Below are 5,826 nucleotides of genomic sequence, written 5' to 3'. Positions count from 1 at the left end.
AATAATGGATGTTACAAGGCAACCTCAAATAGTGGACGAAAATGAGGTTTTCAAAGTGACCAACACTTTTATTGTTCATGTGCCATGGCATGATTAAACACAACTTATTGAAGGAAACCATTTTCCTACATGATTAATAATTAGTTGATCATGTGAAAGGTGAAAGTCAAAAACTCGGTGCAAAAAATGTAAAGGGCATATTATGATACTTAGGCAGGGAAAAATCTTTTAAAAATCCCAATAGAAAGTGATCAACCCCATCAAGATTATAAAGGGCCACTACATCCCCTACCTATAATTGTTAAACAATATGTTATAAAAAAAAGGCCAAGAAAGGAAGTAAAACTAGTTATAGGGTGATGCAACCAGTCTCCATTAGGGCTATGGATACCTAGATGGTAGTGAAGGAAGGCTTATGATGTCATGCGTGCTAACTCTATCAAGGTTATGGATGCTCATGGGTAATGCAGTAATACATGAGGGATATTCTTTACCATGTCTTGGGAAAAAATATTACCTTGGATACAAATAATCCATCTAATTATGATTGTAAAGTTAAAGAATCTCATCAATTTTCTTTTTCTAGGCACGGGTGATAAGTTTGTCAAGTTCATTTTCAAGAGTGGTCATTAATTTCCTCACAAGGAAAGTTTTCAGTGACTCACTTATGTTATGATCCTTATGTTTCCATGAAAAGTGGATGGAAATGTATTTGATTCATGTTTTATATCTCAATAATCTCTATAAAAGATTCTTGATTTCATCCAATGTGTCTCCATTTTTTGATCCCTCGAATAACCAAGCTTTTGGGACTGATGGGCCCACCAAATATTTTTTCCTAACACTCGCCAATCATGTCTTATTACCCTTGTGCCATATGGTTTGATATTATTACTTATTTCGTTACTTTGGGCTCTTTGATAGATGTACCTAACTCTATCTAAGTATGCTTAAGTAAAATGGTTTATCTTATTGACTAGCACTAAGTGATTATTTTCAATTGTTGATTTGCAAGGTTACAACGTTTGTCCAAATTGTCTTGATTACTTGCATTGGTTGTATTTGTGCTTTGTTATTGAATAAGTCTTTCCTTATGCATCAATTAATAATTGAATGAGTGTTGAGCCAAACTTAGAGGACCCTTCTATAATGAAAAAAACATAGTCACTAATTCAAAGTGAAGAGTATGTAACCATGATGATATTCCAACATTGAATCTTCAAAGTCATTGAAGCAACACTCCATACAAGCGCTGCACTTTGGCCTATGAGGACCATTTGTGCATAACATAATGGTTTAAGTGATGTATCGTAGTGCTACAAGAGGCTACATTAAGTTTTTTGGGGTTTGTAATTGCATTGGAACTTATGGAATTCGGTTATAGACATAGAAAGTACTAAAACACATTCTTTTTGTCAACGCGTTGTTTACCACAACATGTTTAATAAAGGGAATTAAAGCAATAGTCAAATATGTCATTAACAAAGCATTAGAAATCTCTTAATGCTGTTTTTATCACACTTTAGATGAAATATTATCTTGAGGTTGCAGATCAAAGATACACATAACCAAACAAAAAAACCCAGGGACTTTTATTTTTACTTAATGAATTTATTTATAATAAGGATTTTCCCATTGGATTTCTCGGCAAACTAGCGTTTATTGAAGCTTGTTGATGATGGGAATTACTACCTCCACAATTTATTCACTTCTTGGGATTGCAAAAGGCCTCCTCAACCTAACCATTTTGTCTTATAAACTCTACAACACAATGAATTTCCTTCAATTCTGCTCACACAATGATTTGATGACATATGTACAACTAGGATGATAAGTTTCACATGGAAATTTTCCAACTAAGGAAAATCACTATATCTAACTGTTGAATGCATACCTTAGCACAACAATTTGATATTAGATGCGAGCCTCAAAATTGATGGCTCACATAATAAATTCCTCTAGCAAAATATTTAGCCATCTCCTAGGCTAATTCATTGTACTTTCAAGTGTACTCCTCCCCAATATAATGAGTTTATATCAAAATATCTAAGACAATGATTTTGTGAAAAATGTGGGCTTGAGTTGATTTTTTTTCTCGATAATTTCCTTCCCTAATAGAGTATGTTGTCCTTTCAAGCTAAGTTTTTGTATCACAAATTCACCCCCAACCACACACCCACCCCCATCACAACAATTTTGTTCTCTTGGGAGCACATGGCAATTTTTCTCTAGATGGTGGCTTTGAATTAAAGGTTTATTGATGTTTTAACTAGTATTTGTTTCCAATAGAAATCGTTGTGTATTGCTATTGCATATCTTCTCCCAAAGACATTGATTTGCATTCCCAATGGTGAATCATTGTGCTTCCTTTATGATATGCCTTCTTGGCACAATCAATTCCCTCTTCATTGATTTAGACAATGTATTGGTGCCATGTTAGTCTAGGGAGAGGCTACCAATGCATGTAAAATGTTCCTCTATCTTAAAACCAATTTCCCCTACATTCTCATCCATTTCTCCAAGTCATTCCTTGTGTTGCCTTGGTATCTTCCTTCTCCATATTGTTGTTGTCTTATACGTGTTGGGAGGATGAGTTGATAACATTTTTTATCCATTGGAAGCAAGTGGTTAGATTATTGATATCCCTAAGTTGTTTGCAACAATATTTCATAGAAGTTTGTGTAGCATAGAGTTCATTGTAACATGAGAAACAACACAAATTTCTCTCTCTTGGTGAAGGCCTATCCTTCTCCCATGTGCTAGTATACTTGGAAACTTCGCTGAATATCTTGTTTTATCATTTCTAACATGTTTTTCATGAGTAGTCCATTGTTGAAGTCACATGTTGCATATTTTTCCCATGAAAACAATTTTTTTATTGCCAATACTAGCTAAATAAATATAATTGTTTTTGGAACCACCATTCAGTCCTCTACAAAGAAATCAATCCCTTCATGGCATGAAAATTAGCCTATAATTGAAAACTTGTTGGAGCCACTTGCATTTAAGAGTAGGTGAACCTTCTAGCTCTTACTTCAAAGAGATTAAGAGAAGTTTCAATATATCTTCTTACCTTTCCTTCATCTAAATTGTTGGACTTGTAGAATTAAATGATCTTTTATCAATATGAAGGTAAAGTCTCTTGTTGTTGTGGTTTCAAGATATATGTCCAACCTCATGAGCAACATCATAAAACCAAACAAATAATCTTGAGATATGCCATTACGTCATAAGTATTAGTCTTGTGGTGATTTTTCCTTAGTTAACTACTGTGATTGTGCATACTTTAGACTATGTATTTCATCTTGGCACATGTCTTATTTCTTGGTATGGCAAGAAGAAATGGTTTATTTCATTGTCTTATACCAAGGTTGAGTACAAAGAAGCTACTTTGATTATCCAATAAGTAATTTGGCTAAATACTAATCTACCAAACTTGAATACCAAGGTGTTACCTAGACTGCCCAATACGCAATATAACCATGTACTCTATTTAATGAGTTGCATCATTAAAAAAAAGTTGCACTACACTTGATTGTAGTAATTCATGCATTTTTTATCTGGGAAGGAATCCATTTTTCCATATAAGGTCAAAGCATACCAAAATTCATAATTATTATGCAAGTGAGGTGCAAACATGACAAATCAAATTGAAGCATCATAGGCTTGAGGGGATAAATGATAACATCTTCACTAGGTGCTTGAATGAAGTTGATTTCATAAAACTTCACATGATGTTAGGGATGAGAGAGATTGGCATGAAGGGGGAATTGCTTGAGATTACATTCCCACTTCAATTCTCTTTCAAGTTTGATGCTTACCTCCAAGCAAACTTAATGGAGGAATGTTAGGCAATAAAATTTAATTGGAGTCTAGTTTACTATTGGCATGGCCCAATTATAATTTGTTTGACTCATCATATATTGTAAGTTGATCTATGTTTATGATCCACTCCACGGATTATCGAGATATACATATATATTTTCTTATTATGTTGAGAGACACATTGTACACCACAATATGAGTGAAACATCTCATGAATGAGTGTTTGTAATACTAATATTGTCATTGAATTTTCACATTAAAAGAAAGTACATATACATTAATAATAACCATCATAAGTCCATCTTAACTCCATATCTATTAAGCAGTCAAAGAGATCAAATCATTTAAGATGTAAACTTTTACATTATTAAAATTGTTTACACCAAAAAAAATTGATCTCTCCAAACACTTAATAAATTAAAATTTAATATAAATTTGAACCAATTTTAACAATCCATAATCATATAACATAAATTATTCTCTTATTATAATACATAAATTATTCTGTTATTATAATACAAGTGCACTTGTACCCTTCTATGTATAAATGCTTCTTCAATTGAGAGTAAATAAACTATTGAACTTTCATAAGCATTGAACAAAGGTCATTAAAATATCTAAATTTGGTGTTTATGCTGTGGCCCGATCAGCGGAGAAGCCACTTGACAGATTCTTCCGAGATTTTTCTTGAGATCTTTTACTGGTTCTATCATGTATTTGTTTGGATGTGGTAGTCGAATACTATATGGGTGGGTTGGTCGAAGGCTAGCTTTAATCAAGACTTCCCTAAAATTTTCACATTATCTGCAAGGCAACCATTAATGTAATTAAAATAACATCTAATAATATTGTTAAGATTAAATATTATTAACTTATTCAATTTAATGGTGGGAGGTTTTTTTATTTCAATTTAAGGGGAATAAGGATTTGTTTATTTATTTATTTATTTTAATTTTTTTATGTTTTTTTAATTGATGATTTAGATTGATTTTATGCTGGTTGTATTCATTTTTAATAAGTTTATTTAAAAAATTAGATTCGTATGATGTATTTCTTTGCCTACTAATTTTTTAGGGATTTGAAATATTCCAATTCTATTAAGTTTTTTCACGATAAATTCCTCATTATTATTTATAACATTCATATATAGAAGCAAATTTTATTTAGCAAAATGGTCCATTACTTTCAATAAATTTAAAAAATTAGATTTGTGCTAAATGGCTCCCCATCCCACCAATTTCCTAGGGATTTGAGATTATTCCAATTCTAATAAGTTCTTCATTATTATTTATAACATTCATTTATATATAAATAAATTTTATTTAGCAAAATGGTCCATTTTAAAATAAGATGTGTAATTTTTTTCCCAAGTTAAATTTAACCCATTAATTTTCTATACATGGTTAATAGGTAAATGTGTGCATTGGTAAAACATTCTTCATGTTGTAATAGTTTTTTTGGTTATATTTATGAAGCCTTCAGCTATATCAACCACATTAATATTTTTAATGTGGTTATACTAGTTTAAAGATAAAAAAGAAAGGAAAAAAAACACAAGTAACCATGACTTGGAAGAAGCAAGGTGTATAACTCATAAGTAGTATTCTTGAATACAATGAATTGGAAATGAAAATATGTACTTCTTGGTGGTTACACAACTTCGATGTAAACTGAATCAATAGTGGTGGTGGTAATTTCCTTAAATTACCCACGATTTTTTATTCTTTTAATTTAGTTTATTTCATGTAGTTTATTAATTTAATGTAGAAAGATATAAAAGAAAAAAACACAAATAACTCATCGCTCATGACATGTTAATTGGGGTTATTATGGGTGGTTGGGCAAAATGGTTGTTATCTCCTCCATAATAAGAAATGTTGTTGTAATAACTATGTGCTTATGAATATTATTGTATTGACTTTCATTTTCACTTTTTCTCTGAGAAGAAAAATATTTTTTCTTGAAAAAACCTCCTAATTTATGAAATATGAATAAAAATGA

This window comes from Pinus tabuliformis, chromosome 2_1 (genome assembly GCF_031772625.1).
Source record: "Pinus tabuliformis cultivar Carrire ecotype Pingquan chromosome 2_1, CPIR1, whole genome shotgun sequence".
In the NCBI taxonomy this organism is placed as follows: domain Eukaryota; kingdom Viridiplantae; phylum Streptophyta; class Pinopsida; order Pinales; family Pinaceae; genus Pinus; species Pinus tabuliformis.
This window is presented reverse-complemented; position numbering follows the sequence as displayed.